Source organism: Tympanuchus pallidicinctus, unplaced genomic scaffold (assembly GCF_026119805.1).
Source record: "Tympanuchus pallidicinctus isolate F22 unplaced genomic scaffold, pur_lepc_1.0 scaffold6, whole genome shotgun sequence".
NCBI classification, from domain to species: Eukaryota; Metazoa; Chordata; class Aves; order Galliformes; family Phasianidae; genus Tympanuchus; species Tympanuchus pallidicinctus.
In genome coordinates, this window is record NW_026294780.1 from 21,908,858 (window position 1) to 21,926,034 (window position 17,177).

Sequence of the window (17,177 nt, forward strand, 5' to 3'; positions counted from 1 at the left end):
GCTGGTAAGACCTTAGTGGACAAAATGCCACGACCACAACTAGAAGGAAATGAAAGAACAGGAGTAGCCTGCTATGATTTAGGTTTAAATAGGGACATAAATATTAGAGAAGGATTTGATTTGTGATAAGCATGAAGAGAAACAAAATTAAGAGTATGTGTGTGTGTTGCTATTTCACGACCCACTGTGCAAATGTTGCTGTAGGCACTGTGGGTTTTATTGCTCATTAGTAAATAGTCAAGTTAAAATAAGATGGTTGGGAAACTGCTGATTGATGAGGAATAAAATAACATGACATAAACATCTGTCTCCCAGTGTAATGTGTGATGGTAGAGGAAGACATTTTCAAGGCTCTTGAATGCTCAATGCACTGATGTAATTGTGATTACATTGGAAAAGTATAAGGCAACTACAGCTGCCATTCTCTTTTCCACAAGGGGAACATTACAGAAGTGTGGATCCTGATTGTTTACTTCCAGAAAGTCTTTAATCCCAAAAGACTGCCACATGGCTCACACTTTCTTTCCAGATAAAATTCTGTTCCCAAGTACCACAGCTCTCAGGCTGTTGCTTGCAATGGTATTCACAGAGGAAACAGAAGCAACATTTTCAGAATTTAGTCAAGGCTTACTGCATTACAACACAAAACTCCACCTGGAAAACAAACACATTCACACTGAAAGCACTTCCAGAGAATATAAATGAAGATAGTAGATAAGTGGAATAAGTATGAAATAAGGGGCAAATAGAACAGTCCAGAATGATGCTGATGCCTGGGATTTATCTAATATACATCTTAAGAAGAATAAATATTATAGTAATTCTTAATTAGGTCTTTTGTCAAAGTCACAACCATCATCAGCACATTCTGCTGCCAGGCCTCCCATTTCCTAGGTGAAAGCTCTGGGGTGGACCTTGGCTAACAACCAAACACCCATTCAGACACTCAGTCAGTTCCTCTCCTCAGCAGGATGTTGGAGGAAAAAAAAGGATGAGAAAGCTCATGTGTCAAGATAAAGACATGGAGTCTGTTTAGCAGTTACCACCCTGAGCAAAACAGATGTAGGAAAATATTTTAATCTGTTGCCAATTAAAATGCATACAGCTAGTGAGGAAAAAACCCCATCTTTCTTCCCTACTTTCCCCTATTCAACTTCCCTCCAGACTCCTCCATCTGCCTTGAGGATTGAGGAGGCTGAAGAAGGAAGGAAACATCAGTTTCTCTCTGCTGCTCCTTCTCTCTCAGATTTCCTCTTCTCCAGCACTGGTTTTCCACAGTCTGCATGGAATATCTACTCCAACACAGAGCACTTCTCCTCCTTCTCTAACCTTAGTATTCCCTCTACTATTTTTCACCTTTTTCCACCTCCTCCTCTCTCTGTCCACTGTCTTGCCCTTTTGTAAGTACATTTTCCCAGAAACACCACCATCTTGGCAGCTGGGCTCAGCTGTGTCTTATGGTGGAACCACTGGAGCTGACTGGAACCAGCACTATCAGGCACCCTACACTTTAATACTGCTTGCTGCCTCCAGGTCACTCAAACAAAAAGAAAAAGAAATTGAGGTTGAAGGTTTTCCACTTGCTCAAAATCTACAGAAGTTAATAGCAAATGCTGAATTGGCTCATAGTAGCAGACAGGTCATAGGACAGACAGGTGGATTCTCCAGAGAGATGAAAAGAGTATGAGAGGGATGGGAAACTCATCTCACTGGAAAGTTTCTTCAAGTGCTTCTTTTTCATCCTTCAGGACTTTTTTAGATAGTTCTGCCCTCTGCCACCTTCATGCCTGCTGCATTCACCCTCCCTCCCCCGCCAAGAAGCTGCAGCTACTACTTTCACAGCCTTACGAAGTTGCCCTTCCCCTACCCCATCTCCTGTTAACTCCTTCATAGGCACAGATAAGTAGCAGGTAATGCTCTCCTGATCATCACACAATCACACACACATCTTCCTTTGCTTTTCCCCTACACTGAATGCACCAGAACTGGTCAACCAGTTCCTGAGTTGTCTGTGGACAATATTGCCACATTAGCAAGGACTGGAATAACAGCCGTCATAACTGTCTTCTTCTCCAGAGGAAGAACCACCATGGCTGAGACAATAATAGTACACTCAGAGGACTCCTGACACACCTGCTGCAGGCACAGACTTAGTTATGCCACTAAAGAGCCTTGCCATGCATGCTATTGGAAATGGAAGGGATGAACCGGGTCCAGAAAGTACCAGGATATCTCTCAGAAACATGAGCAGTAATCATGGAGTGCACTGCTTTATATAAGCAATGCTGGTGTAAGTATTTACACAGGTACTGCATCATGTTCATGCCATCTGCATTATAATCATCCCACTGTTTAGTAATTTCCATAATGAAGACAGAGTAAAAATTCTCTCACCAGCTGCCTCAAAATTAAGAGATGTGGAAGGTCTCAAATCAACTGCCCAGGTACACACAGTCATTACCACTTCATTTAAAAGTCTAGATTTACTAAAGCAAAACAACTGTAGTCTTGGGAACCCTTTTGTCAGCATTCTTTCCTTCTGAGATTGCCATTTGCCTCTAGTGAATAAAGTCAAACTACCAGAAACAGAGTGAATTCTGCTATTAGTGGTGGTTGTGCATATGCTGTGTATTAATAGAATCAGTTGCCCCAAGGAATTAGCCATCTATATTCATGATGTAAATGAAACAGTATTCATTGAGCTGTTGATGACAGCACAGCCGCAGAACAGGTCAGTTTCTGTATTTAGTAAGAAATCTTTGCTTCCTGTTGCAGATGACATTCTCTATAGGAACAACTGTGTTCCACTCAGTTGCCTTTCTCCTTTTACCAATGCTTCAGTCACCTCAGTATAACTCACTGTAACTAGTGTCACTAGATTGAAGAACGTTTCACGGTGACACACAAGAGCAGAAAGAGAAGTTACTTAGGAAACGTGCTCACCACTACTAAGGCAATCATATCTTAGATGCTTTTCTTATCTTCGAGCTAAATTATGAGGAGTTCAGCATTTGTTCTTTACTCTCAGCTAGAAGGTTCAATGTCCATTTATAGATCCATTTGAGAAAATTAACACTGAATGTGCACAGAACTGATCTGAGACAATAAAAGAAGGGTGCAGCATTGCATGGTCAGGTGTTAAATACAGTCTTCCATTAATTCACTTTTAAAGGTTTAAACCATTTAAGTTCCATTTTTATATTTTCCCCTTTTTGATGACTGTTGTGACAGATGCGAAGCATCTACTGGGAAAGGGGTTCAGAAATTTCCTTTGCTTTACTCTGACTTCAGAAGAGACGAAAGAAAGAATAAGAACAGACTTTTCATTTCCAGCACACAGTATATGGTCTCTGGATGTCATAGCCATTTAAGTAGCCTTGTTAGAAGTACTTAACCTGATTTCACACTGCAACTTACTGGGAGAACGAGCTCAAAAGACTTTCTTGGTCTAGATATACTCTAGAATTTGGTCATCCCCTGATTCTCTGTGAATCTCCAAGTCTATGAAAACACGTGAACCCATACCTTATCCAATTTGTACCCTCAGGACTTGTTCTCTTTGCCCCATACCCAATAATTCTAACAAGCACATCTCTCCTTGAATGTGAACATCTCTGTGTTTCTTCATTGACTGAATAACTCCCAGAGTGCCATATAAAATTCACTGCATCTACAGTCATGGTGCAGATTCTGTAACACGTCACTCTCTCACATTTCCTCATTGCTTGGGCACACTGTCCATTAAGCTCCATGCTCGCCGCACAGATTCTTCTGTTTCTCCAAGTCATGATGGAGACTGCTCCCATTTTCTGGTGAGGACAGCACCTTCTAGTCTTGACTTGTGCCTTGGTTAAGCTCATGCTTTCTCACCAGTTCTGCCCAGAGGAAATACACTCCTGAGTAACTGTCTCTTGTTCAAACCTCTTGCGCATTCTGTGCAAGTCTCAAGAGCTCTTATTCCCAGACAGTAGCTCTCTTGTTTTGCAACTAGATACTTACAGTGCTCCCATCACCATAATTTGCCTGTTCTCCTAACATGTCTGCTGCTTAGTCATCACTAACATCATTAAGCTTAACATCTCATCAGTATTCCTCATCTGCTAGCACATATGGACGAACTGACAGGCAGTTCACATTTCACTCTGTGAAAAAACAATTTCTAGAACTCAAGAATTTTGCACAGTTGGTATCTCAGAGCTCATGTTTACAAATGCACAAAGGATGCGTACAAGATGATACAAAAGAGTATCTATGGCATTACTCAAGAAATACCACAGCCTTCTCTGTTCCCTCAGCCCATGGAGATATTTTTTGTATTTCCACATTAAACTTTTCTTCTGCTTGGAAGTGACATACACTTTGTTGTTGTTGTCTATCAAGACATTTTTAACCTTTGCATTAAAATTTTAAACAAAATAGAGTATAATAAAGTCCTGTACAATGACTGTGCCTGACAGTTAGCTGGGGAATACATGCTTTTGCTCTGCATCCAACTAACATCGCTTTCATTTGGCTTTTTGATAAATCTATAACATCACTTATTATTTTGTCTGGACTCAAATCAGCAACCGTAGGATGGGAAGTCACATATTCCATTTGTTATCCAGTTAGACAGATAAGCACTTCTGCCTCAAAGTCATGCACCAGTTTTGGACATGGAATTTACAGTTGATCACAGGGGGAAACAGTGTTAATTGAAGTGTTGCTGATGTGCTCCTGACTCTGACTAATTGTACATAATCAACTGATTCTCTAACATCAGAATGCTGAATGTTGCCTTAAATCACTCCTACTTGATGGGAAACTTTCTATTGCCTGAAGACTTGAAAATGGTTCTTAGTAATGAAAGCCAGGTCCAACACTTCAGAAATAATCTCTTGAATATAACTACATAGAAATGAAGAACTAACATCTTTTCCCTCCTGTCTTCCAGAAAATAACCTGAGTTAGCATTTTTCTTTCCTACAAAACGGAATAAATACATTAAACAGAAAGTATTAAGATGTGTGCAGTATAAGTACTGTTAAAACTCATAACTGACTGAATTTGTATGGTAAGAAACTGGCAATAGACTGACTGGAAAACAGAAATTCTGGCTTTTAATAGAAGGACATGATTCACACAAAATTTGATGTGTTACTGAGTAGAATTAAGACATTCATTAGCAACCCACAGGGACCATAATCTAAAAATCAACCATAGCCTTCCCTCTGGATCCAACCAATCCCATTTTTATTTAGAGTTCTCCCTTTCATATCTGAATTAGAAAAAATATTGCTTGTCAAAAGACACCTTAAAAATTCAACCATAACTAATATGGGGGAATCTTGCAGAGAAAGATTTTTTCCCTATTTGTAAATTCCCAGAGATATGCAATAGCTACAGAAATATCAAGACCACAAGTCTACGGAATACAGTAGACTGGCACTGTGCTTCCAAAAACAGTTTGCAACCATCAACTCATCAGCTTCATTTCCCCAGGGCTAAGGGTAAAATGTATTTAGGTGTAACAGGGTAACCTGACCACTAATGTTCCAAGTAATGATTGTTCTCTCATTTCTTCTCATCCCTTCATATGGCTTTATTTTTAAATATTTCATTTTTTTTTTAACCAAAGAAAAGAGGGAGAACAAAGAGCCCCTAAACCCAAACAAGCTAATTACTCTTAAATTAAAACAAATAAACAAACAAACAAACCTACAACAAAACAACAAAATCAGTTTGCACTATTTATCTGTTTTCAAAGAACAGCATCTGCATAAGGACTTCAGGAGAGGATCCTGGAGAACTGGAGAATTGCCAAAGTTGGCAATTAAGTTTGGAAAGGCTCAGAATTCAACATACAGCCTGAACTGCATCACTTGCATTTCTTAATTTAGGGCACTGCTGTGTGCCCTAAATTGTGGATCTTTCTGTGTGCATCAGGTCTGCGCGTAAGGTTTCTCCATGGGGTAAGTGGAAGTTAGGTTCCAAGGTCATAGGTGTGGTTGAGGGCCTGGAAATGCTGAGTATCATCAGAAAGAGGTACTTTGCAGATGCAGTGCAAGTGCAGATGGCATCTTACATGTGTGTGCAGGATCTGGATTTCTTTTCTTCCCAGCTACCCAGAAATAATTAAAAAAGATAATAAAATACATCTGTACCATTGCTACAAGAAGCAGAGATGCTCCTTGGAAAGCAGGAATCTATTGAAAGAATCTCATCTCAGCTAAACCAGCTTAAGTTGGGAGCAAGTACACATAAATCATACGTGCAAGATAAATTTTTTATGGCAGCTTTGCATCACTGTACCTGGAAACAGAACTACAGCTTTGTATTTTAAAGGCCAAATCCTCTTCTTCATTATTATTATTATTGATGTTATTACTAATACTACTTTCTCCTTTCTTCTTTTTCCTTTTTCCTTTCCCTTCCTCTTTCTTCAAATTAACATTTGAAACACTTGACAATGCTAATTGGGTTTCACTTCATTCAGACAGAAAATAATGACCTCAAGTTAATAAGACAAGTTAATTGTCCCCTGCAGGTAAATTAACACAATACCAAATGCTTGAAGACCTTGAGGATCACAACTGTTAAACTTAAGGATGCATTCAAAACAACTCTGAGCATGCAACAAAGCAGGTCACAGTTCAGAGCTAGTGGGAAAAAAAGCCAACTCAAAAAGCACAGGTACTGCAGAACACACAAAGTTAACTTCCTGCTGTAACACAGCCAATGGAATGAAGACTTTAAGTAAACAAGCAAACAAACAAAAACAACTGAATACTCAATGTATACCGAAAGGAGTGTTTAATGAAAACAGTGGCTCACTCCAAAATCAAATTAATATATTTCAGTAATCCATTTATCACAGACAGATGCCTTTCTATTGCAATAATATCAGCTTTTCTTCTTGTAATCACCTTACAGGCTTCAAAATACAGATTTGATTATATTATAAACATGAAGATAAAATACTTACAGAAAGTATAGTGCAGTTTAAAGTCACTAAACAAGCACTGCCAGAGCCTGTAAACTAAAAAGTACTATAAAAGTGCCCAAAGCATAACAGGCACTCCACACATCATCTTGATATCAGAATGGACAAAGAAACCTGACTTAAGGAAGATAATGGAAAAATATCCTCTATTTGAAGTACATTTTTGATAATTAAGTACACTTTGACAAACTACTTGGAATTAAACTCAAAGCCCTCTATTAAAAATAATGGAAATGTGTTTTAAAAGTTAAAACTGACAGGTGTCAAGAGTAGATTTTCTTTGCCTGTATAACTTCATCCAAAGTTAGGAAATCAGCTCTGAATGGAAAAAGCTTAAAAGTTTGTTCTCTTCCAACACATGAACACAAAGTTAAATACAAAGCTAAAAAGGGAGTAAATAAACAAATGGAAGGAGATGCACAGGCATTAATCTCATGATGGGTGTGCAGTGCTACAGACAGGTGATGGACTGATCTTTCAGATCCTTCTCAGCAGGCTTTGAGCTTTAAAATGGCTTTAAAACCATTGCAGAGCATGGCTTGTTTAGGGCTATGTGTCAGGAAAAGAAAGAAAAACATTGAATACGAAGGCTGGAGCAGTCAGCAGCTGCAAGAGCCTGCTAGCTGGTTTTAGTAGCTCTCCTGGTAACAACAGCTGCAGCAATAAGGCTACCAAAGATGTTAGTTAGTTAGTCAGAATATTGCTTCCTTGGAAGGGCTGCCAGCATAACCCTCACACTTCACCTGCTGGGACAGTATATTGAAATCTCTACATTGATAGCTGCTTAGACATCCAGATAAATCAGTCCCACAGTGACTAGAAGCAGCAATGAAATTTGGTAAATCTGTTGCTTGGAAAGACATTGATAAAATAACAGTAATAAAGATAAAACAAATGCAATCATTAAAAATCTGATAAATTCTAGCATTTTTTTAAGCACCCATTTCCATCCAAATGGAAAGTGCACAAATCATGAGTGAAATAATAAGCAAATACGAAATATATCAAACATTTTCTGCACAATAAAAATTAAACATTATAATTTGATTAGAGCTTGCTAATGATTATTCTGCTAAAATTAATGTTCTGCATAAATTGTATCCTGCGTTTACAAAGGGGGGCACTCAAAATTGAGCATGAAAGATTTTCTCAATTAGAAACAACTAGATATGGGTGGCTAGAGTTTCCTGTTCTTTGGTCTTTCTCCTGGAAACGAATGCAAAGCCAGATTGTGATAAACTGCTTAAAGCATACATGTGTATTTTATCATTACTGGCATCACATTAAGCTATCATTAAAGACTTTAAATCTCTTCTATTTAAGCCAGCTCATCTTTCTCTTTTCCACGCTATTCCCTGCACGGCGCAGTTGTGTTTCACAATGATCTGGATTTTCATCCCTTCTGAACACTGTGGAAAAAGCACATTCTGAACAGGCTGCTATACAGTTCTGGCTGTGGAGGTTATATACCTCACAACAGTACTTTTCCAAATGATGTGGATATTATTTTGCAGATTCCAGAAAGAAGTTCACAACCAAAAGGCTGCACCAGGCAAGTTGAAGGTGAGCCCTGAGGAGTTACAGTGACTGGAGCAGAGCTAAGAGAAAAAAGCACTTGAAAAGAAGACTTGATATTTATCCCAACATTTTGCTGCCAGTGTCCCAGTCAAACATGAGAAGCAATCAAAGCACCTTAACGCTTGTAAATGCATCCCATACCATTACAGCACCACTGGGACTAGAGCTCTAAATCGTTTGGGTGCATTCTCCTTCAATGTTTTGCTTTCATTTTCAATATGAACAGTTCCCCAAAGCCACCTTCAGCATCCCATTGATATATTGCCTCAAAACTAAAGCAGAGTTCTGAGCTTTTACAAGAAGTGTTATGTTGACAACAGCTTTGTAGTACTGAGAGGGGTGACAGTCTATCCTGGCAAAAGAACAGTTAGTCACAGCAGGAATAATCCAGACTGGCCTAATTAGGTTCCTTTTCTACTAACCCAAATGTATATCTTGATTACTTATTTTTTCACACAGATTTGGTGACGCACTGGAACAGGTTGCCCAAGGAGGCTGTGGATGCCTCATTCCTGGAGGCATTCAAGGCCAGGCTGGATGTGGCTCTGGGCAGCCTGGTCCACTGGTTGGCGACCCTGCACATAGCAGGGGGTTGAAACTGGATGATCATTGTGGTCCTTTTCAACCCAGGCCACTCTATGATTGATTCTATGATTCTATGATTCTACGATTCTTCTCCATCAGTTCAATAAATTTATCTGAATAGAACAAGTCTTATTCACCTTTGAATTGAGGCCATCATCATCCATAAGCTTTGAGATTCTAAATCTTGCATTTTGAGATTCCACAGAATTGCTCTGAATGCTACTGAATTCTACTTTGTTTCCTAAATATGAATGGCAAGAAAATCAGGGTAGTTTGTGCAGTACGTTACATTGCCATGTAGAGCACACTTCCTAGAAGCACCTTCACACATAAATAAAATATAACAGAAAACCCCAGTTTCATTTGTATAACTTGTACACAATTCCATTCCAGATGCGGTATTTAAATGAGTCCTTATTTTTCACCCTGAGGCATCACAGCCAGAGTTGCTCTGATTTACAGATTTATGCCAGAAAATTACAGGTGCTGCAGTGCCTTGCTTAGTGAAAGAGGAGTAAACGGTACAGCAATTCCATACAAAGTTCTGAGGAATTATGCATGACAGCTGAAATTTAATACAGACTCATATTGTCCTTGTTTAGATGCACATATGTAATAGCCAAATTTAATAATATCAGAGATCTGCCTAAAGAATTTCAATGCTCAATAGGCTCAGTAGACTTGAAAAATTGATAAAGCTGTGTGGAAATACTAGACATCGTTACAACTAAAATTTTACATGACAATGATTGAAACAAGGTAGTGAAAAAGACAGTTAATTTCAGTATTTCCTTATGTCACTTGTCAATTCATCTTCTGTGGCTAGAAATATTCAGAGGAGAGCAGAGAAAAATTATAAAAATGGTACAAAGATTTTCTGTTTGCTAAAATAAAAAATATATCTATTTTGTCTTGGTACAGCTAGCTCCCATCTTCTTCCTATTATCACCAATATTAGCTACCTTTGGAGTTTTTTTTATAATATTTTCTTCCTTTCCTTCATCTTCTCAGGCTTGGGAAGAAATCAGCACTACGGAAATCACCTGCTCCTAGCCTCTTTCAGTTTCTGCTTTAACAATAATTATTTTGTTTTGATGCATACGCATCACTGAATACGAGTATTTTGACTTCTATGAAAATTCTGTTCTTATTTTTTATACCTCTATCTACATTCTGTCCTTCTAACTCACCTGTTGCACAGTGAAAATTGCATGAACTTGAGCCAGTCTCTTTTACTGAGCATGCCTGACTGAGGCCTTAAACTTTAACTGAGATTCAAAGACATTCTTAATAGAAGGCAGATTGGGTAAAACATATCCTCCTACCACGCAGTCTTAATTTCTAGAGATCAGACAAGCACCGTGCTTCTTCCTATGTGTCTGCAAACACATTGTCCCAATTAGCAGGGATGGCGCCAATTGCAAGTGGTCATGAGCTTGTAAGAAAATTAGTGGTAGTGATTTCAGGTTGTAGTCCTCACTGGAGTGAGAACTACAAATGGAAACTAGATCCACAGAGACATTTTGAAACAGCAGGTACACGACGTTTCCAGATCCCCGATACATCATTCTGTAGTGCAACCAAACCACCTTCTGTGTAATTGGACACTTTCTATCTCCAGGTCCCAGCCTACACATCACAAATGCTCTTCATCCAGCTTATTTTCAAGTTGGCCGCCAAAGACCAAGTATACAACAGTTCTAAAATTTGTATACATACAGTTGTTATATCAAAGTTTGCCTTATCTCTCTCACTAGCATGAAGCTGTCACTCCCAGTGAGCATCAGCATGACTGAAGACTTTCTCCAAATATTTCAAAATACTGGAAATGCATTTCATTACTATTTTTACATCAGTTTTTACATCCACTGCCTTCCAGCCTTAGAAGAGCAAATATCGGTATTTTAAGAAACAGAAGGATTGAATCCAATTTGCATTAATTATGTGCCTGAGTCATGTGGACTGGAGCAGGGGAGCAGGAAGCATCCTATCTGCCCACCACAACTAATTATATTTCTTCTCTGGAGCAAAAAAGAACTCCTGAAAGTTCACATAACTGGAATACCTTCTTACCTCTGCTAACTCATAAAGAGTTTGTGCTCTTCCAATTGAGAAACTTCAGGAACTGGAAAAGTGATGCACCTTTAGTCACTCAAATCCAAGGCTGGATTTAGGTTTTATCACCAAGGGTGCAATGCAAAGTTCATCCATAGTTTGCTGATCTCTGAGTTGGGAAGATCAGTTCTGCAGCCTACCAGTCCACTAAATCAGCATGTCCCTTACTGCACTCTTCCTAGGCCCAACTTCCTCAGTGCAGGAGATGAAAACCCTTGCAGAGAACAGCTTAAGAGACAGTGGTGTCTTAAGGACAGCCTTCTTACAGAAGGCTAGGTCATTCACTTCTGAGTTGATGAGTGACTTCCTGCCTGATGGCTATGAACAAAAATGTAAAGGCCTAACATCAAAATTTCTTTCAGATCTGATCGTAGCTTGTTTCCCAAGCATTTCTTAAAGACAATAGCATTCCCTAAATCAATCTGATAGTACTTCAGGACCTAAACTTTCCGTTGACTAGTAGAATTAACCATGTACAGACTTTCACAATAAGTAATGACATCAAACATGCAATCAGGCAGCCCCAGAAAGTCATCAGACTGAACGTGTGTCTGGACTTCAACTGTAGGCATTAAAGCCTACACAGTGCGATTTAGAAGTCTAACCTCATACTGATTCACGGTCATCTACAGACCATAGAAAGTGCATCATGAATAGCTCATGATCCAGACCTCAGCTGAATATGAGTCAGACTTCGTACAAAAGTTGAAATGCTCTCAAATCTGTGGCTTGGCATTTCTCTCTAGCCCTGAACTACCTGCATATATAATCTGTAGTGAATAAAATTGTTATATCAAAAGGTTGCCTTAGTCATGACAGTGCATAAATGCCTTCCTGACAGATATTTTTAAAAACCCAAGGAAACTACAGAGTCACTTAATGCATCCTAATGCTTCATTACCCTCACCAGTAAAAATATTCCTAATATACGACCTGAATCTTTTTGGTTTGTAACCAAGTCCATACTTTTCCTATCCTAAGCCTTCTATGAGCAGCACTTTGGTAATAAGCACTACATTTTAGGTAAAAAATGTCCTTATTCATTGAAAGCCTTTGTGTAAATTTCTCAAGTATTACCAATGCCAAAATCTAAAATCTCTGCTTCATAAACTGTAATAGTTGCTTTATTAACTCAGTCGGTATAATTAAAGCAGTATGAACAAGACTGAATTATATCCATCCAACTAAGTGCACCAGCACAATCCAGAAAGTTCCCAATTGCAATTAGCTGCTATTTTCTGTACTTTAAAGTATTGCAACCATATTGATAGTTTTGAAGGTCACCATCTAGTTCTTGAGTAACCATATTACAAAAGCACCACAGAATATGATAACCTCTTTGCTAAAAGACTGATGGTGTTCAGAGTTCTCATTCATAGGACACTTCGTCCTGTGTTTGCTACTCTGTCTGAAGAATAACTGGAGGTCAAGAATGAGAAGCTGGAACCTTCCCTAAACCTAATAATATTAAACAGCTGTGCAAGAGGCAAGGCTTTCAGCAGAAAGAAGCACAAAAGATGCAACAATCCTGTTTACTCCTATTAGCAAGACTCCCTACCTAATTAGAGCTTCTGATCATTACACTATTTTTACTTTAAATGAATAAAATGCATCTTATGTTAGAAACAGCAACAACAACACCACAACATGGCTCTATATTTTGTATATTAGGTGCTTAGGCTTTAAATTGAAAACAAATACAACAACAGAAGAAAACAGGCAGTACAGAAGGGCTGCCTATAAATTTAATCAACTCTCACCCTTCGCACACCCACTTTCCAATAGCTAGGGAAAAAAGAATTAAGCTGTAAAATTTGTTCTGGGCAGGAACTTGGCATCTGCTCTGAAGTCAGAGTCCAGAGCAAATTAGCATCACATACTTCAAATAAATTGACTTAAGTCACATAACTCAAAAACATAACTTTGACTTAAATCATAAAGGATTAAATCCTGGCAGGTTGAAATACCAATGCATGGGGCAGCAGGGATTCAAGAGAATGGGGCTCATAAAAGTGGAGTCTCACTGCTGGCTTCTTTAACCAAATGATTTTGCCCTGCCAGGGGAACTGAGTATTTCACATCTCTTTTTTCCAATACTAGCTGCAGATGTGAAGACAAATTAATCAATTCCTGTGTCTCTCTTGTGAAATACTACTCAATCAAAAGTGAGTACTGCATTCTTTCAGCCCATCTTTCCTGACTAGGAAGTGTCTCCAGTTTCATGCAAGCAAAAGGTCTTTTTGACTGTGAACTAGAAATGTATTTTTATTTCTAATTAGCACTCACAGCAAACTGCAATTCTGTTGTCTCTCATGCAGCTCTTAGCTTTAGAAGGTATGATCCAATCTAAACATGTGAACTACCTGCTCTTCAATAAAAAGCATAAGCAATGAAAATAATGAGAACTACAACTGGAGAAGAAATACCTCACAGTACAGATTATGAAGATTTTCCAAGGATTACAATACCCTTGAAAAGTAAGATTAGAAAGGGTCAGGCTGGAAAAGATTCCTCTTCAGAAGACATATACAATACAGATGGCAGAATAGAGAAAAGTACAGAGATTTTTCATTAAAATTCCAACCAAAACTCCAAAAAAACCCCAAACTTTTGCTTAAAAAGAAAGTATCTGCTGTGGTACCAAAGCTTCCCAAAATTGTAACAATGAACCATTCACAGAATTTACAGCAATAAAGAGATTCTACCTTCTTATTAGTATTCTTCAACACTTTATTATCTGAAATGATCTTTTCAAAACATTTCTATCAGTCATCGCAGATCACACTCTTTAAGGGAGAAGAGAATTAACGTGGCTTTTGCCTACTTCTCTTCAAACGAATTCATGCTAGCTCAGTTCTGAGGCTTTATATGTCAGCTTGTACGCCTGTTGACTCAGGATCAGAAAATCCCAAACAACACGACTAGCTTCTGCACCATGAAAATCATTTTGGTTTCTGTATTTTCAAGGGTCAGATTTCAGAACTTAGCACTCAATCACTGTAGGGGCATCATGGACACTGAGATCAATTGCAAGTTGGCAAATGGCTCCAAGGTAAGTGGTGCAGATGACACACATGAGGGAAGGGATGCCATCCAGACAGATCTGGACAGGCCTGAGAGGTGGGTCCATGCTAACCTCATGCAGTTCAACGAAGCCTAGTGCAAGGTCCTGCATCTGGATCAGGGCAACCCCAAGCACAAATACAGATAGGGCAGAGAATGGCTTGAGAGCAGCCCTGTGGAGAAGGATTTGGGGAGTGTTGGTTGACGAAAGGCTCAACATGAGCTGACAGAGTGCTTGCAGCCCAGAAGGCCATCTGCATCTTGGTTGTTTCAAGAGAAGAGTGACTAGAAGGTCAAGGGAGGTGATTCTGCCCCTCTATCTGCACTCATGAGACCCCACCTGGAGTACTGCATCCAGTTCTGGGGACTCCAAAAGAAGGAGGTTGTGGAGTTATTATAGCTGGTCCAGAGGAGGACCACAAAAATGATCAGAGGACTGGAGCACCTCCCCTAAGAGGAGAGGCTGAGAGAACTGGGGCTCTTCAGCCTGAGAAGGGAAGGCTAGGGGGGACTTTATAGTGGCCTTCCAGTACCCAAAGGGGGTCTACAGGGAAGCCAGGGAGGGACTTTTTATAATAGCATGTAGTGGCAGGATGAAGGGAAATGGTTTTAAACAGGACATGTGATTGAATATTAGGAAGAAATTCTTTACTGTGAGGGTGGTGAGACACTGGAACAGGCTGCCCAGTGAGGTTGCGAATGCCCACTCCATGGAAGCATTCAAGGCCAGGCTGGATGGGGCTTTGAGCAACCTGTCTAGAGGGAGGCAAGGCGTTGGAACTAGATGATCTTAAAGGCCACCACCAACCGAAACCATTCTATGATTCTATGATTTCCTGAAACTTGCAAAATGAGCATAACAGGCCAAGTTCCTAAATGAAGTAAGCCAGAACTTGAGGTCCCTTCCAACTCTGGCCATTCTGTGATTCTGTGATCTTCTTCTGAATGCTGTGCTTATTCTATGCTTTTACTCATAATATTTGATATTGTTTTAGTAGATGAACTTGTAGAATAGTCACTTTACTTATTTTCAGATTTGTTGCCTTCTCCAGAATGTATATGTAACTACAGTTTGTCAGGCGAGGAAATTCAGAGTTGAGATTTCCAGGCACCTTGCTTCCCCTGTGCTGCACCCTTTCAGGACACAAAGAAACATGAGGGTTTTCAGATGACATCACATCAACAGTGGCACCTTTCTACTGCCTCTCTGAGGCAAATCATTTCCTCATGTTGAGGAAATCATTGACAACTGGAAGAATGGTTTGTAAAATGGAACAAAGATCAAGGTAGGACCTGGAGAAGGCAGATTCATTCAGGGGAAAGACAATGTTTCAGTTACAGCTAGAAAGCAACCCCAGTCATATTTTGAAGCTCAATATAGCTCTTCCCATTCAAACATTTTTCAAGCACTGTGATTTCAAAGATACTTTCACTACAAGGCACAAATTTTGCAAAGCAAGTGACAACACATACTATGTCCCATAATTATTTAAAACAGTTCTCATACAAATTGTTTCTAAATAACATTACTGTACAGCTACTGGACTGTAACTGGAACCATTACAAATAACCATGGTGTTCAGTTAGCCAGTTTCTCTTAATTTCTTCTACAATTTGAATTTATAGTTAACACTTCATTGTTCGTAAGCTTAGTGTAATTACTATCAGCTCACATGAAAACCAAACCAAAACTGAATCTCTCAATAACATGTTACTGTAGAAACTGTACTGAAATATGAAGTTTAATAATTAACATTTTTGATTAAATAAAAAGTAATCCTTAAGTATTCCATATGAAAAATCAGTTAAACAGTTTAAAACCAGAAGCTTTCCATGCACAGAAAGCAAACATAAAAATTAAGTAAAAGCTTGAGTATACAACAGTATTTTCAAAGGCTAACGTAAAGAGAGAGGAAAAGGAAAAGGATACTGCATTCTGCTTAAAAAATTGCATGTTCTCTCTTTAGCTTTCGGAAAAAGTGAAGGCAGAGTTTTGACCTGGTTGAAGATGAAATCTATAAAAAACATGGCTGAAGATTAGGCAGGGAGCTACTGTTTCAGGAAAGTGAGAGGAATTTATTCTGCAATCAGTGGAAATACCTACTTAAGGGACAACACAGGCTTTGGGATTTACAGCAGGAGATTGTCTGCTCCTCAGGATGAAGAAAGCTATTAGAGAAGCAAATGTTATTTTAGATTTTATAGAGATTAATGGGAAATATTTGGGAAAACTAAGTGGAAGTTCAGTGAAGCTGAGAATATAGCAAAAGAACTTGCTATTTTAAGGAACAGAATCGGTGAGAACTGAAGAGAAGGGCAACTGTCTTCAGAAGAGGAATTCAACCTACCCAGGGAATAGGTTGAAACAGTCTTCTGGGAGAGAAGCATAAAGGATGGAAGTGTCCTGGAGATCTAAAAATCTTATTAAATACAACAGCAACCAACTATGCCATTGCAGAGGAAGGGTACAGAGAATAGTGATAAAACAATATGACTGCATTTAGAACAGTCAATGACCTGAAAAGCAAAAAAAAAAAGCAAAAAAAAAAAGAAAAAAGCAAGCTATACAGAGAGCTTAAATAAGGACACTTGTTTAAGGACAAGAACAGAGGAAAAGCGCCAGCATGTGGGAGCAACACTGGAAAGGTTATGACACAGGCCACGTATTTTGTAAGATACATAAAAGGCAGAAAGAAGGTTAGTAGTTAGAAGAAGACAGGAAAATAGTGCTCATTTCTGTAATGGGAAAAGCACACATAATGGATGATGTAGGGAAGTTTTAAAGACTCAGTGCCAATCTTCTTTCAGTCATTTATTGCCCTCCATCTCATCTCTACTTCAAATTAACTAATCT

At 38.9% G+C, this 17,177-nt stretch overlaps 1 protein-coding gene across 1 annotated transcript in view; it reads right to left on the reverse strand.

Annotated features, from left to right (window-relative positions):
* Positions 1–17,177, reverse strand: part of HS6ST3 (heparan sulfate 6-O-sulfotransferase 3) — a 278,502-nt gene that overhangs the window by 68,774 nt on the left and 192,551 nt on the right. The gene's annotated exons all lie outside the window — the stretch shown is intronic.